The 18240-nt window shown below is 44.4% G+C and overlaps 1 protein-coding gene across 8 annotated transcripts in view; it reads left to right on the forward strand.

Moving 5' to 3' along the window:
* RGS6 (regulator of G protein signaling 6) overlaps window positions 1–18240 on the forward strand; it is a 536757-nt gene that overhangs the window by 461183 nt on the left and 57334 nt on the right. The window lies entirely within an intron of this gene.

An 18240-nucleotide genomic window follows, 5' to 3' on the forward strand; every position in this document is an offset into this window, starting at 1 on the left:
AACTCAAATCGAGGGAAGAACAAAGCCCACCTTAACTGTCAAAGCTTGGGCTTTGCAGAGGTACGCAAGATTCTTATGGTCAGTAAAATAACCTGTACTGGGTGCTGAGCTCCCTCAAAGGTGGTGACGCCATTTTTCAAAAGCAGTTTTGATTGTGAGTTGCTCCTTGTCTAGTATTTCATAACTCATTTCTGTGGGGGGTGAGTTTTCATAGAGTGGTATGGAAAGGGGGCAGAAGGTATGCTGGGGTCAAAATCGCTGCAGGAGTACCACCCTGATTGTCACATTGGACATATCTGCTTCCATTATAAATGGGCGAGTCCATAGGTGCCAACTTTCCCCGGCGCCGGTGAGTGCTCGCACCCGTTGGCCCCGCCCCGACTTCACCCTTTCCCTGCCCCTGCCCCACCCCCATTCCAACCCCTTCCCCAAAATCCCCACCCCAACTTCACCCCCTTCCTGCCCCTATTGGACCCCTTCCCCAAATCCTCACCCTGGCCCTGCCTGTTCCCCGAGTGCGCCACGTTCCCCCTCCCTCCCAGCGCTTGCCGCACGAATCAGCTGTTTCACGGCGCAAGCACTTGGAGCCAGTGGGGAAAAGCGGGCACGCGGTGCGCCCAGGGGAGGAGGCAGAGGCAGAGGTGAGCTGGGGCGGGAGGGGGCGGGGTGGGCAGCTGCCGGTGGGTGTTAAGCACCCACCAATTTTTCCCCATAGGTGCTCCAGCCCCAGAGCACCCACGGAGTTGGCGCCTATTGGCAAATCAGATCGGGGTGTGCCATTTTCTTGGCCATGGTGAAGGCTGGTCAAAAGCACACTGGGCTTCAGGCAACCAAGTGAATCAAACAGCTTTATGAAGGATGGAAGTCGGGGGGTGGGGGAGCTATTTGTTCAGAGAAATTGGTGGTGAATTGCTTATACAAATTTGCAAAGTCCAGGAAGCACTGAATTTCTTAAGGGATCCAGGATGTTGTCCAGTTGTGCAGGTCCATCTGAATACCCTTTGGGAAAATAATGTAATCCAAAAATTCAATGGTGGACTGGTTGAAGGTGCACTTCTGTAGTTTGGCATACAAATCATGCATCCATAGCCTCTAAAGGATGGACCAGCCATGATGGTAGTGCTACTCAGGGCTCTCAGAAACACCAGTATATCAGTAAGGCTTATGGTCAGGTATTGGTCTAGGATGTTCCTAATCACATCATTTACAAAATGTTGAAACTTCGTGGGGGCATAGGTTAAGCCAAATGGCATTACTAGATATTCAGCCTGCCCGTATTGGGTACAAAGAGCAATCTTCCATTCGTCCCTGGGCCTTATGAACACTAGATTGTACATCCCTCAAAGATCTAATTTAGTGAAAATCCTGGCAGTCCTTAAGCAGTCCAACAATTCCAGGATGAGAGGAAGAGGGTACCAGTTATGAATAGTCACCTGATTCAATGCACAATAGTCTATGCAGAGATGTACGAACCCGTCCTTTTTTTGCACAAAGAGGACTGGTGCTCCTGTGGGAGAAGTAGATTGCAGAACAAAGCCCTTTGCAAGATCTTCCTGGCTATATGGTGTATATCAGTCCATAGGACACATTTGCCCCAGGTTGTAGGTCATTTGGACAATCATAATCCCTTTGTGGGTGTAGTGAATCTGCATGTTTCCAGGTAGTCCTGGGACTTGTCAAGGAGGCTGGGGTTCTGATCTGTCATCTGGGCTCTGGCTTCCATCCAGCCCTGGGGCCCAGGGTGCAGGTCACTGGGGGTTGGTTGGTGACAGTATTCAGAGAGGAATCTAATGCTCTGCCACCACCAGGAGATAAATGGGTCATGTTGCTCTAACCAAGGAGTGTCAAAAATTATTGAGAAAATGAGATCACAGAGTACATTATTTCACAGTTCCCTTCCACTACAGCTTCTAGGGAGGCAGTCTCTTGGGTCATCAGTGCTGATGATAGGAGCAACCCAATCATCTCCACCAGGTCCACTGTGGGTTTTGGCTGGAGAGGCATCTGGAGGGTTAGTGTCTATAAAGTTCGCAGCAATGATGCAAGTACGGTGGTATGGTACGCCGTACCAGTAAGATATTTATAGCTGTGAAAATGTATAGACGTACCAGAAAGACACAGGAGGAGCCCAGCCCTTCCATGTAGCTGCATCTCCTGAGTCCTCCTGCCTGGGGTCTGTACAGGAGCCCTGATGGAGGACGGGACTGGGGGCGGTACAGCAGCCACGCCAGAGGAGCTGCCAGCGTGGGGCTGTCCAGCGGCCCCATGTTCTGCTCCTTTCTCTGCTGCGGTTCCGGAAAGCCCTATGCCGGCCACTCCTCTGGTGCTACTGTACACCCCCCCCCCCCGCCAGTCCCACCACACAGCTGTGTTTCCTAAGTACTCCTGCCTGGGATCTGTACAGCAGAAATCTCCAGCACAGCAGCAGGAGGACAGAGCCCACCCCCCACCCCCCCGAGGTAACATGGGAGGCATGTGGATCATAGGGAGGGGATGGGGAGCACGAGGGGGCCCTGGGCTAGGGGTGGGATGAGGAGGAGTCATGTGGGGGGGGGGTCACGTGCTGAGGTCATGTGTCCCCCCCTTTATGTCCCTCCCATGAGCGCAGTGTACCAACAAGAAATGATTTCTACTTGTACCACTGAGCACCAGAGTCTATCATCGCCAGTTGTGGGGGAATCTGCCTCATCTCCCTCACAACTGCAGTGGCAGGGGGCACTGGAAACATGGGGAGACCCCATGGTGTCTGGGTCAGCTTCTACTCAAGAGTTGAGGAGTGGTTCGTTCCAGAGCATAAAGTTCTGAGCTGGACGGATGGTAAGGACTTATCCTGGTGCTCCACAGTAAAAACAGAGGTTCAATGGCCATTAATGAGCTTTCTCCTCTGGGGTCAGGTGTCGGCAATCCAGGTCAACCTGCTTGGGTTCAGGACTCAGTTCTACAGGCTTTGGTGTAGCAGACAGATGTCGGGGCATTGGGCCATCCTTTCTTTCCTCCTCCTGCTCTCGCAGCCAAGAGTTGATGTGCAGGGCTCTAGGTGGGTGGGGTTTTCAACACGGGCTAGCTAATCTTTTACATCTTCACTGAGTCCCTATTGGAACTGGTGTAGTTGGGCTGCCTCATTACATTCAACATCATCTGAAGTGATCAGTGTAAGAGATGGCTGTCCCTTGCCCTTGACGAAGCTTCTGGAGGGTAGTGTCTGCAGAACGGATGTGGTATGGGACATCGGAGATGGTTGAGAAGACTGGCAGAAAGGTGTTCCAGCCAGAGAGCCCTGGGCTTTTCTGCTCTAACCAGTGGGAAGCCCAGCTGAGTGCTTTGCCGGTGAGAAGGCTGACTACTAGCCCCACCTTTGGTCTGTGGGGTATGTGCAGGGGTAAAGTAGACAGAGCAGCCTACATTGGTTCAGGAACCTGCAGAATTTCTGATGGTCCCTGTCAAACCATTCAGGGAGAAGCATCGCTCATGCTGGTTCAGGTGATGGGTGGTCTGCTCGGGCATGTAGTATAGCTGCATCTCCCTGAGAGCATGCTAGCTGCTCATGCAGGGTTTGTTCTTCAGCAGCGAGCAGCATCACCTGGGCCTGTGACCGGGTTAATGGCTCATGCAGGGTCTGTGCTGAAGTGGCAAACTGTGAAGCTTGGGTCTGTAGTCCAAGGTTCTCTGCTTGCAGGCAGGTGACTTGGTCCTGCAGGTCCCAGACCCTTGGGGACCTCTAGTCGGAGGGTGGCCTGCCCTTTTCATCCTCTGTGGAGGGGAATGTATTGGGGTGGGGGGCCCAGAGGTGGTCTGAGCAAACTGTTAGGGCTTGGCCAGGGGCAGCTAGTGTGCACTGGTCAACTGCCAAGTTGCAGTCAGAAGATGAGTACTAGAGTCGAGCCGGGTCAGGATACCAGGAAGTCAGGGTCAGGCACCACGTTGCAGACAGGAAGCCAGTAGCAGACTCAGGGACAAGTCAAGGTCTAAGGTTCACAGTAAGGCAAGGTCTGGAACAGAAGCAAGCAGGCAGTCTACATCATTGCTCAGATAGCTCCTGTGATGGCTTCCTGGTTTACATACTGGCATGCTGGGCTGGCTCAGGCTTTTTTGCCGCCCCAAGTGTCGAAGCGGGGGGGGGGGGGGGGAGAAAAGGCAGTGATCGGTGGCACTTCAGCGGCAGCTCAACCGCGCCGCTTCATTTCTCGGCGGCAATTCAGCAGCGGGTCCTTCGGTCTGAGAGGGACTGAGGGACCCGCCGCCATATTGCCGCTGAAGACCTGGACGTGCCACCCCTTCCCATTGGCCATGCCAAGCACCCGCTTCGTTCGCTGGTGCCTGGAGACGGCCCTGATGGCATGAGCCAATCAGAGGGATAGGGTGTGCACACTCCGGCCCCTCTGGGTGGTACTTCCTGCAGTGTGTAGCTTCACAGAGTCCCACAGCAGAAAATCAGCCAGAGCTTCCAGTGGGGATGTGGAAGCCTCAGTTGCCTAGAACCACCACAGTCTCAGGTTTTAGCCCTGCAGGTACTTACACAAGGTCTCAAACAAAACAGGGAAGAAAAAAAACTATACAGTACAATAAGTCTTTCTGACCTCCCTACCCCAAACAGAATATACCTCCCTGTCAGAAGCTCTCCAAAGAACTGAAGTCATATCAAAATCCCAGAGTAATGTATATATAACTTCCATTTATAAAAACCACTACACTCAATTGTAGCAACTCCATATAGTCCAACAGGAAACATGTTTCTCAGACCATGCCCCTGGAAAAAAGATAGGAGAGTGAACCATAAATTGCATTAATCATTCCAGTAAAGGGCTCCAGATTTATCAGGGCAAATTTGCAGATAAACTGTGAACAGAAAATATCTTTAGGAGAAGAAATAATGTATGATAAAATGGTGCAGACTAGAACAAAACTGTCTAACCTTTTGAAACACTGAAAGGACATTATATAAAGAAGTAAAAACGGGAAAATGGAAGAGCAAATAAGATCAGGAAAACAATGGAGAGAGATATCTATCAAAGAGGCAAAGTGAGAACTACAACAAATGTAATGGATGGGCCCTTATTTAAAAAAATCAGCATTGTAAAGTGATGCTCCAAAATGCTGCACTAACACACTGTCAGCTGCGATGTATTTTGGACCATGACTATAGAGTTGTGCTTTTTATAAGGTTGGGAGAGGAATCTTCAAACTTGAATCAAATGCTTTATTCCTCTGTATCTTGGTCACGAGTCAGAAGGGGTGTGTGCAAAGGTTCCAAGGCAGTCCCCAGCATAAATTAAAGCAGCCTGAAAGCAGTTTTTATGGCAGGGGATTAACAGTGCATACCTTTTTTCCTCAGCCATACCCCAAAACAGGTTACCAGGAGCTGTGGTATCCAGGGGTGACTGTATGTATTTTGTTGCCCCAAGCACAGTAGTCAGGCGGCTTTCGGCGGCATGACTGCGGGAGGTCCGCTGGTAACGCGGATTCGGCGGCATGCCTGCGGGAGGTCCGCCAGTCCCGTGCCTTCGGCATACCCACCGCCGCATTGCGGCCGAAGCCACGGGACCGGCAGGCATGCCACCAAAGGCAGCCTGATTGCCGCCCTCATGGCGACCAGCAGGCCGCCCCCCGCAGCTTACCACCCCAGGCACGCGCTTGGTGCACTGGTGCCTGGAGCCAAACCTGGTGGTATCTCTGTGTCACCTGCAGATTCCCTTTAAGCAGGAGATATTGTGATGGGAAAATATAGCCCAAAGTGATTACAGACACGACAAGAGTGAGTGCCAAAGAAAATAATTAAAATAAGTAGAATTATTGTTAAGCAGTCCATCTTGCTTTCAATAAACTTTTAATTGGAAGAAGGTGGCAGAAAATCTAGACTTGGACTGATCAATTTCAATTTTAATTGCTGCCCAAAGGGAGCTAATAAAATCAAATGGGAGTTCTTAAGACAAGTTTTAGTTAAATGTGGTCACCTTCTGATAGATTTTGATTCCCCCACTTTCTGTTGCAGTTAATGCAGATATTCCCATGACCAAGAGATTCAATGAGTCAGAGCTGCTGTCCTGTAATCTCCTGTATTCTAGTTGGAGATCAAATAAAAAACAAAGATAGAATTCAGAGTGAGTTCATGGGGATCCTGTATCCAAGTTATCTGCTTGTGCACTGTAGATGACTTCTAATAGTTCATAGCCCTCAGAAAGCCATACCACTAATTTCTGAGTTAATTGGCAAATTAACTAATGAGGCTAAATAATGAGAAAAAACAGACATAGGAGGTAACATAAATGCCATATGCCAGGTGGAAAACTAGAATATTGGAGCTACCATGGATTCACCCTGGAGAACGGCAGATTCTCTTTGCACTACCAGCTTTCACAGGGGCTCTGTCTGAAGATGGCTGCTTTAAGGTATGGTATGGGCTCAACTGGAGCTTCGTCAGTGTAGGCTCCACATAGCGTACCCTGAGCACCCTAACTACATCCCTTCCTTGGTCAGCATTGCCCCCTTGTGAGACTGTGTTGACTGGCTCCAAAGCCCTGGCATGTTGTGGGCACCTTCCATTATCTCAGTGTACAGGCACCAAGATCCCATGGGAGTTCAACATATCACATTCCTGTGGTGTGAGCCAGACATAATCAGTCAAAACATACCAATGGCAGGGAGGCAGAAATGTGACTGTTATGTTAAAACTACGCAAGATAGGGGACAGAATAAAACAATGTGAAAGTCCTGATATAAGGAGAGACAAATTCAGTTTACCAAACAGTGCATTCATCAAATGCCAACGACTTAGAGATGCTCTAAGAGGGAAGAGAGGGTTGGCTCAGCTGAGAAAAGACAAACACTATATCTGAATTAAGAAAATAGGAAAAGTGACCATGGAGTAGAATCTTGCCTGTATGCTGAATTATGAGATGGCATCCGTACAGAATGCCAGCAGCACACTAGCACACTGGAAAAACTGGGAAGGAATGTTGGCATAGGAATAAAAGGAATATGACAAAATGTGCTTCAAACTACTGAACACATGAGAACCAAAAATTCAAACTATAGCATATTATTGTTATAATTCATTTATATAACACTCTAAATGTACACAACACTTTACAGAACATAGCTTCCCTGAATTAAGAACTTATACAGAAAAGTTACAACCACACAGATCAACAAGGGGAGGTTAAGAAAGCATTGTAGATGAGCCCCAGGTAAAATTTCTTGATCCAAGTCCCACCCCTACCCCCATTTTCGGGGGGGTTGAATTTTGCTAATGACCCCTAACTTTATACTGAGCTGAACAAAAATCTTAGATCCAAACATCCTTGAATTTTGGAGTATTTATAATCCAGATCTAAATTTTAGATAAATTTAGTGTTCATTACAGTGGTCCCAATAAGATAGATTTATGCACGAGTAAGTATTTTGCCACCTTTCCCGTACCCAGTTTTGCTAACGTGACTCAATCCGGCCCTGCAAAGCTCCCCCACCCCCCGCTGATATTTTACTCATGTATTCCCACACTGCTCTGTTTATGCCATCCATCCTGCCTTGTAGCACCTCTTGCTATTCCAGTCACATCCCAGTCCTCCATCCATCTTTACCAGTACACTTAAGTCCTGTCTAGGCCTGTTCTATGCTATTCCACTCCTGAGCCCAGCTTCCCACTCCCACCCTGATACTTTTACAAGTGCAGCTCCTTCATCTGCACAACCCACATTGCTCATCGGGCCCTGGTCCCCGATATACACAGCTATGCTAATGCTCCTCAACCTTGATCTGCAGCATCTTTTGTTATTCCAATCCTGAGCTCCTCTGGAGGAAACACTGCCAATTTAAATGATTATTTTCTGCTCTTAGACAACTGTCCACTAAGCAAAAGATTATAATGATCAAAACAGTGTTCACTTGGGACTAAAGCAGCTTTTAATACAAGGGCACCATGGGGAAAGGTCAGCTCAATTAAACCAGTGCACCACTTAGCAAGTTCTAAACTCTCAGAACAGGTATCAGCATCACTGAGCAACCAGTGTGAGGCCTCAAGACATGACACTGCCAGGGTCAGCTCTGGAAAGTAAATTGGTAGCAGTGTATCCAAACATCCCCCTTCTGCAAATGAAGCTGCTGATCACCAACCCATTTCTTACTTGAGGTAGAAATAGGGGCTCAGTTATGTGACGCACAAGCTCTGCTTTCTCCTGACATTCTTTTGTTTTTTTTTGTTTTTTTTTATAAACTCCATTTTATTTTATTTTTCAAATTTGCATTAGGTTCCTAGCCAGTTGAAATGTCCTCTAGCCTTCAGAGAGCCATTGATCTATGGTCCAGTCTCACAGGCCATGGCATTGTGAACCAATATCACAAGAATGTACTGCGTTTCCTGATATTAATGCTTGGTTGTAGGACATTTCCTGGTAGATTCTGGAGCCATGCATACTTTAATAGAGCGTGCCACATAGTTGCCCTTGAGGTTTCTTTTGTGTATGGTTAGTTGGACTTTTTTTGTTGTTTGTTTTCTGGTTTGATAAACCAAACAGGTATTTTAGATTTATGTTCAATTACCTGAGGTAATCAGCTATTGTTTACGATGGAGATGATTTAGGGAAATTCAGTTCTAATCCCAGCTCAATTAAGGGTTTAACTGTACTGCTCAGATACTTAATTCCAAAGCAGAGATAGATCATTGTGCCAAACTCCATGCTGCTCAGACTAGAGATGCACCTGGCCCCGTGATGTTTGGATCCAAGTCCAGATCTCAGCAGCCCCAAATTTGGATCCAGTTTGTTCTGGCACATTATAGAGATAGGAACGTCTACAAAATTTTCAAACAATCAGGCTTTCATTTTGATTCCATCTTTAGCTGAGACTATTACCATAATAATGTTAGGACCATGTTGAACTCAGACATGAAAAGCATACATTTAATGGGTTAATGGAGATGTTCTCCAAGTGTGGGGTGGGCTCTCTCAGAGGTTCTCTCTTTCAGGAAGAAGGGAAAATGAAAGTGTGTGTGTGTGTGGGGGGGGGATGTTTGGATACACTGCTACCAATTTACTTTCACAGAGCAAGTTAATGACAAAGCATGGAACAGAACTCAGGAGTCCTGACTCAGTCTTTTGCTGCTATCGCCAGACTACACTGTTTTCCTAATTAACATTCTCAGTTATTAAACTTTTTGTGATATCCTTCCTTGGAAGAGACTGTGCACAAACCAGGTGGAGTGTTCTCCCCTGCTCCTTTGGCTGTGTCCAGCTCCTTTGGGCTGTAGGGGGCAACACTTCCTTCCATTTCTCTCCAATTTCTCTACCCATGTGTGGTCTATTGTGATTGTAGAAGTATAGCTCTCCCCAGAACCCTCACCATGTATGTCTGTCTGTTAAGTTTACATTAATATGCAGACTAAAAGATGAATAAATTCCCTGTGGATTTCACAGAGCAGCCTATCACCAAACATCATGAATCTAATGGGGGATCATCTTCAGGGGAACAATTAAGTATATGTAGCAAATAGTGAAAATCAGGAAAGTGAAGGTGAAGGGTTAGATTTCAGTCCCTGTTACTGTAGAACCAGAAGACTAAAGATATCAGCCAGGGTTCTGCATAGTAGAAGGTATTCAACAACTAATTCTTTCAGTTCCCTGGCTCTTTTAAAAAGAATGTATGTGCATGCTACAAATCTTGAAGTAGTTCATGGTTTTGAAATGATTTTAATTTTGAATTTGTTGTTTAATATCCATATTTTGTGACTGGACCGATGGACTTGAAATCTCACCACTTCATGATAAGTGACATATTGTCATGAAGTCTAAAATGACAGCCTTTGTCAAACTATTGTTTTTCTGCAGGATAAGACCTCAATGATTGACTCCCTTCCTGAACTACACAAGGGTTAGGAAGAGGTCATAGGGAACGAGCTCCCACCTTGTACATTCAGTAATATAGGATCTCTCCAAAGCACGTGAGAATGAGATGAGAAGTACACTGGCCAATGTGTTTGTCCACACAGCATTTCCCCAAGGAACAGTGGTCTGCAGATTACTGGGCATACTAGCTTCCTGTGCCACAAACAATAGCAGCTCCTCCATGATGATTCAACATACAACTTCTGAAGCCAAAATCTGATCTGAGATCTATAGTCAGAGCATACAAACATATATGATACTTTGCAATAACTTGTGAATAGCATAAATCTACCCACAGACCCAGCATGTGTTCTCCACTTATCTCCAAAAGGTCTGACATAATTTATCACAATAGGGACACTTTTTTTTGTATGTAGCCCCTGCCATTGACAATGTTGCATGATATTTGCTATTGTAGGCTACTTCCATAGGGCCAAATCCTGAACCTCCACTCTCACCCATGGGAATGCCCAAAATGCAGTAAAATGACACTTCTGCTGCAGAGGGACTCCAAATATTCCTGAACACAATGAAACTCAACTATGTGGTAGTGTTCTCTTCGCGGGAACATGGAAAGGGAAGTGGCAGATGGGTTGGGGCTACAGCAAAGTCTTGACCAGTAAGTTCAAGAAGGGGGAGGGATAGCACAGTGGTTTGAGCTAAACCCTGCTAAACCCAGGGTTCAATCCTTGAGGGGATCTCCACTAAGGGATCTGGGGCAAAAATCAGTACTTGGTCCTGCTAGTGAAGGTAGGGGGCTGGACTTGATGACCTTTCAGGGTCCCTTCCAGTTCTATGAGATTAGATATATCTCCATATATTATAACCTTGTGTATCAGCTGGACAACATGTATGTGGGCTAGGGCCACTACTACAGTTTATGGAGGCTTCACTAGGCAGTGTCTCCTGGTTGAAAGGGGATTCCATTCCCTGCAAAAGCTGCCTCCTCCATGAGGCAAAGCCAGTTCACTCAGGCTTTTTGCCAAGGACCAGGATTTCGCCATATTGTGAGAATCAACTTCTTAGCAATGATCATTGCTCTCAAAACCTAAAGCTGCTCATATGACATCAGAATACTGAGTCGACTCCTGTCTCTCAGGAGAGCTGTTTTTATATTTAGCTCTAAATCCTCCTGTAGTACGAAGCTGACCTCTAGATTGTACCAAATTCCAGAACTCTACGCCTTTGCATGCTCCCACAATGAGCATGTAAAGAACACCTAGCAGTTTTGCACTTCCACCATATATTTGATAGTGAAAAACCAACTATCAAATAGATTTCCAATAGCTCTGATGCTAAAGATATGTTATACTGTATTACTATCTATACATTATAAACTAACCGTAAAGCTTTACATTGTATTTCCAACTATGGATCTATAGGGATAAGCAGCAGATTCCTGTACATTATTCAAAATGAGCTCTCAATGCTTCTGGTTATTTCTTTTTCTCCGTCACCACCTTACTGTACCTTCATCCCAATGTTTATTTCAGTCATAGTTTTATGCTTTTCTAGTTTAGCAAAGAGGTACGTCCATATTATGATCTAATTATGCATTAGTTGTTAAATAACAGAATCACGTGTTTGAATGCAAAGGAAACCCAACAGCTAAAACTTCAGGTGTAATTTATTGTGCCACTTAAATCAAAGAATAACTTGAGAATGGGCAAATAGATTTTTCTCAAATTTTCCAGAGCAGTTCACTCTCAGGCAAAGATCTTTTGTGTCAATTACCAGCCTCAAACATTTCTTTTCTAAACTATAAATCTCTCAAAATCTAGGGCTCAGACAGAGTCTACAATGATCATTTAACCGTAGCAATGTTAGCTAGCACCACTCTAGTTAACTGGGGGGCTCAAGCAGGGAACTTTGTAATTTTGCTTTAGTTGGTGCATGCAGACACCGCTAAAATGATTACACAAAGATAGTCTGAAAGGGGGGGGAAGGGAAGAAAATTGAAAATGCAATGGGAACAAGAAAAAAGCAAATGCAGAAGAGTGGGGTTTTTTGTGTGTGGGCTGTGGAAGGCTAAGGGTATTTTGAATGAAAACGCGTTGACTTTTTAATGGGTGTTTTTCTTTTAGAGTATAGTAAGGTTAGGTCCTTCCCTCTGCTACATATTTCATGCATACTCTGAACTACATCTGCTACCAGTTGCTTCTGGTGCTGTGGTGTCAATTCCTCCTACCTAATCTGAATCAAGTTGCAGTGCAGTTCTCAGTACTCAGGTAGACCAAATGGTGATCAGATAAGAGTGCTTATTAAGAACATTAAGTTCAGCAATAACACAGAAAAGGTTTAAATGTTCTAACTGACTCTCTTCCAGGGTTTGTTCGGTTCTTTTATCCCACGTAGCTTGCTGATGTTCCCTGGGTCTGTGTTTGTGCTGTTGTGCTACAAGAATCCTGTCAGCCAGGGCAGGATTCCAGAGGACAAACTGAAGGAATGTAGTGTGAAGCATGTGGAACTTAAGTGGTGCACAGGCCTTGTGTAGATCCTCTGTTAAGGGGGCAAGTGTTTTATTCTAAAAGAATGTTTTATACTCTAAATGTGAAAGAAACTGTACCTTAAAACACACAGGGTGTGGACAATCTCAAGATGTGTCTTTGTCCATCCAAACAGCTACAGACAAGCATTAGCTTCTGCTTACTCCGAAATATATACCAGATTGTGGGGCACTCTATTAGCAAGGTAGAATCAGGGGGCATATTGGAATGCCATCTGAGTTGGAAGGTTGCAAGAACATTATACTTGAGCCCAGAAGTCTACAAGACCTAAAAATCTTGGACTTTGTGTAGATTTTGCACCAGGCAGGGAGCACATGAGATTTTGGATGGATATAAAAAAAAACCCCACTTTTCAACCAGAGAAACTGCCCTTCTCTTGTACATACAATTCAGAGAAAATAGCCAAGATTTCGCACTAGAAAGGACGCTTTGAATGAAGAAAATGCTTGCTGAGCTCTATCAGTTACCCAGCCTAGAAGAGTGCATTATAAAATTATTTTTAAAATCACTCGGCCGTTTCCAACATCCTTGTCTGGTATTCCCAAGGTCCTGGTTGGTTGGCCGGCTGCCACCCTCTGCCCTAGTCAGGGTCATTGTACTTTGATTGCTTGGGGGAGGGAGAGACTTAAGATCTTGTTGCAACACATTGATTTGAGGCAGGTGCAGCTTTGAGACAGCTTCTGCTATCTCATCCACCTCCCACATTCCCGTCTGGATTTCCAACTTTGATTTTTTTTTTCTTTCCTCTCTTGTCAAGAAAATTTACAAAGCTTGTCCTTCATCTCTTTCCAAAGATTTGGCATGTGAAGGGAAAACAGCAGAGGGGTGCTGTGTCTTATCAGGGTTTACTTCCCCACACTTCAGCTGTCAGGCATAGCCGGGGCATGATTTCCTTTCGGTCTCTCATAACTCTGGTAAAGAAAGTTTCCCTGATTTACTACCTTGTTGGTCCTTTGTTTTCTAATTCACAGAAGTGTCAACATTTTCCTTTTTAAAATTTACTATTTATTTTCACATTTACAGTGTAACATATGTTGCAACAGCAACTGAGCAATTATTTGCAAAATTTAACAGACAATATATAAAGCTATGCACAGAGAATATGAGATGGAACTGGTACATCTCCCGCACCATGTAGTATTCTTCAGACTGGAGAAGAGACAGAATTCACACAAAAGGGATACTTTATTCAGAATGCTGGGTATACACAGACTTGTAGCTCTCAGCTGCTCGAGTTCAGAGACTGGGGAGCAAAGACTGTTGTCTGGAGATACCGTACAGTCTCAGAGAGTAGAAGCAAGTGACCTGCACTACCTCTGGGATCTTTTAGGAGAAAAAGTTAACCTACAGAAGGGCTGTTCTTATCACACTCACTAGACCACAGGTGTGAGTGAACAGATCTAATCAGCATGGATATTTTACCTTAGTTTATTTGCTAGAGGATGATAATTAACTATATGTATCATTCATTCTTACATATGATCATGTCACTCTATCTAGTAATGGAGCTATATACCTGCAACCTGAGCCACTACAATTCCAGCTGCATTATCTAGCCAGGTCTCAGTAATACATAGTAATTATTAAACAAACAGTTTGTTCAAACTTGGAGGAGAATAGGGTGATAATAATAGCCAACATGAATTTGTCAAGAAGAAATCATGCCAAACCAACCTAACTGCCTTCTTACTTAGTGGCCTAGTGGATGGGGGGGAAGCAGTAAAGGTGGTATATCTGAATTTTAGTAAGGATTTTGGGTGCCAGACTTTAAGAAAGATGTGGATAAATTGGAGGTAGTCCAGAGGAGAGCAACAAAAATGACAAAAGCTTTAGAAAACTTGACCTATAAGGAAAGTTATAAAAAAAAATAGGCATGCGTAGTCTTGAGAAAGGAAGACTGTTGGGACCTGTTAACAGTCTTCAAATAAGTTAAGGGCTGTTTTAAAGAGGATTGTGGTTAGTTGTTCTCCATGTCCACTGAAGGTAGGACAAGAAGTAATGGGTTTAATATACAGCAAGGGAGATTCAGTTTAGTTATTAGGAAAAACTTTCTAACTATAAGGGTAGTTAGGGACTGAAATAGGTTACCAAAGGAAGTTGTGGAATTGACAACATTAGAGGTTTTTATGAACAAGTTAAACAAACATCTGTCAGGGAAGGTTTAGGTATACTTGGTCCTGCAGGCATGGACCAGATGACCTACATTTCTATGATTCTATGCAATATCAGGCACCTCGTCCACTGTGATTGGATGGTGGTGCTCTTATGTGACAGAAACAACATTAGACTGTGGTTTTGTGAGTTGAGCCTCTGAGAGAAGGCCCTAGACAGAGCAAATGGGATGGATAATAAAAGTCAGCCCCCTGGCCTGTTCTTGAAAAATGCTCTTTTCCACTTACTCTAGAGTTTTAAAAGTAGAATGCTCTCTTCGTTGATGTTTAAAAGTCATTTATGAGATTTATATTATAGGCTTATGTTTTAGAACATTACATAGAGGGGTGTTGTCTTAAGGTTAGTGCACATGACTGAGGTTTTATTCGTTTCGTTCTGATTGCTAACGCTGAGGGGCAGTACCTAAGGATTGCTAGGGGAGTTGTTGTTGCTATTCTTAAAATAAAAAATGTCTCTTCCTTCTTTTGAACGACAGTGCAAGGCAGAACATAACTTTTCCATGGCATTCCTTGAGTAAGAGTAATGGGCAATTCCAGCGAACTGCCCAACCTTCGTCTAATGAAATAGGCTCTACTGTCCAGAGTTGCAACTGAGCTGTTGTGGATTGCATAAGTGGTGTGTTTGCTTTACATAGTCACTGTGCTAATTGCAGCTAACTCACCGGTTTGGGATACATGCTCTGTGAAATGAAATACTCTTTCAACGTTCCAACTGGAAAGCCCTGAATTTCATGTCAGCAGCACCATGTAGATAAGCACGTCTTGGAATGTGCATGTCTGTAGAGGGCATTGCACTTCTGCATCCCTAAAAATGTTGCATCCCTTAAAATGTCTGTAGAGGAAGATTATAGCCTCACAACAGGTTATTCATCCTCTCAGCCACACAGTAAAGAAGAGAAACACATGCAGCTGCTCTGTAGGTTAGGAAATGGGATCACGGTAGGTAGCAATGATAGCCCAGAACAAGGAATGAATTAAAACCATATACATAATGGGACTCGCCCATTTGCACTATATGAGAGTAGTGCAGCTAAATTTCCACGTACTCCACTGTCGATCTGTCTTTCCCCCAATATTTATTATTTGAATTTGCTTGTTTTTCTGTGTATTTCAGAAGTTGTGACGTGCTAGACACTATAATTACAAGTCACCTCAATGGGCTGCAGACTTCCTAGATTCTAACACGGCAGTTGTATCGACAATATATTGGTGTCTATTAATGGAGGGTATCAAAGACCAGTATGGACTTATCCAGTTATTAGAATCCACCATCCAGTGGCTGGATTTGTTGTGTATGCACATTATTGCAGCCACAATTCAAACTGGAACCTTTGTGGTCCATTCTCAGCAGCTCTTTCAAGTGAGCCGGTGGGAGCTCTGCTGAGCATGTGTCAGCTGGAAGACACTCTGCAGACCCTGCAAGACATGAACAGCTGGTTCAGATGTCCAGTGAATGTTCCAGAAAAGCTACGTTATGAAATGGTCAGCATATCACTCATGTCATCAGTCATGAGTTTAAGAAAACCCTTGAACACTTATACTGAAGAACAAGATTTTGGTTCTGGAAGCTACATATTTCCCATGCTCAACCACCTTTCCTCATTAAGGTTCAAAGTTTAGGAATAATTATCAACAATTCCATAATGCCAGTGCCCTGCAGAGGAGCAGTAGCAATATCATTGTTTGCTGGTTCCAACTTGTGAAACCCAGAGAGAATGCTTAGTAAAAATGACATGAATACATCTACATTAGAGCTTTGGGAGTGATTCTGCCTTGTCTTTCCTGGGAGGGACACAGTCAAGGTGTCAGCTCACTGTTTATTTAATCTCAAAATCTGATAAATCATTGTTTTGTTCTCCCAGCCTCAGGTGTAAAGTCCCTACTCTTTCTAACAAAGAACAAATACAGGCTGTTGTCTTGGCTTGGAGGAGGACAGTTTGTCCTTGTTACAGTACTGGGGCAACAGCTTTACTGTTAACTGACCTGGTTTGGTACATCTCTCTCTAATCTTCAAACATCTAGTGCCATCTGTCTGCCTGTCTCTGTGGCTATGAGGACTGAAAATATTTTTACCCCATGAGGATCATTTCCTTTTGACAGCAAGCCCCAGGATCTGAATATGGGTTTCTCCATTATATAGTAGATCCCAGACATCACCACTCACTAAGGGCGCCGCCTGAGGCAGTGATTCTTGGAATACGGGATTGAGCCATGCAGAAATTGTCAGGTCCTCGGACCTGGCAATATAGGCCACTAGGGTTTTTTTCCCCATGAAGTGCCATCCAAATCCCTGCACCAATAATGTATTGCAGCACATTTTTTGTGCTCAGGCCTCCCTGTAGCCTTCTCCAAGGCTAGAATATTATTCATAACTATGCTAAAAAGTGATGAAATCAACACTTTCCTCCATCCACTCCTCAGAGACATAGGCCATAATCTCTACCGTGCTCCCAGCATGTTCTCGGAGGCTGGGAATCTCATCTCCGTGACAGGCCCAGTCCCTCCTCAGACACTGAATCCTCTATGACACTCCAGGCACTCTTACTCTCTAGAGACCATGAATGTCACCTCTATCAATGCCTCCAAATATTCCCAACCTACAGACAGAATCATCTCTACAATGATCCTGGTCTCATGATGGGGAAACCTTGTGTGTGTTTTGACATAGTTTGATTTCTAGCCCATTGTGAAATGCTAGTTGCTGGGCATGGAGTTTGTGATATAAGAGGAAATTAACTTGAGCCAGTTATCATCCAGTTGAATTTAATACAACTGAGTCCTACAATCTTACTGAAATACTGTGAGAGTTAAGTAATGTCACATGCACACAAGAAAAATATAAGGCTTTTAATGACCAAACTCATGACATATACTTTATTTCCCCCCCTCTAGTTGGCTGTGAGTTTGGCTCTCTATGTTCAATGCTGAACTACTAGAGCAAATATTCCACAGCTGCTGTACTGGTGATGGGAAATAAAGCTATCCTCCCACTTTGTGTTTATGTCTTTTGAGATTCTCTTTCTTAAGAATGCAGTAGGACAGAGAGACTTTGGCTTTGCTGTAAACAGGCTTTTCTTGTAAAATCTTGTGCTATTCGTGAGATATAGAACATTGCACCAGTGGAGGATGGTGGCATCTGAAAGTGAATAAGCAAAATGGACAAGTAAAGGATTGCTCCAAGCCAGGTTACATCATTGGGTAAAGATTATACTGTGTCTGAGTAAAAAGATTGCCAGCAATGCCTACCTTCCAGAGAACACAGTCAAAAAGTTGAATAGGGTAATACTCAGACACACACATATAACTCCAGGGTTGAGCAACTTTATATAGATGCTGGAACTATGCTTGGTTTGCCACCACTGTGGACATATGGAGCTCAACCAACTCCTTCACTGGTTCTCCCTCTCTCCTAAAGGTTCATATCTACCTAAATACTGACGCTTTGGGGTGGAGGAAAAAGATTTCATATGGTATAAATATACACAGTGTAACAGCAGAAAAGAGGTTTCCACAGGCAAAGAACTAATAGAATGTCCAGTGTTCCTGTTTCTCCTCTTGTGAATTAGACTCTCTTTTTTACTGCTATTCTCTGTCTTTACTCAATCAAGTATATTTTGTTGTGTTTGGCACGGGGTTATTAAGAGTTCACAGGGGCAGTAGAAAAATAACTGAGTTTTTCAAGATACG

This window comes from Chrysemys picta, chromosome 4, assembly GCF_011386835.1.
Source record: "Chrysemys picta bellii isolate R12L10 chromosome 4, ASM1138683v2, whole genome shotgun sequence".
Classification (NCBI taxonomy): Eukaryota; Metazoa; Chordata; order Testudines; family Emydidae; genus Chrysemys; species Chrysemys picta.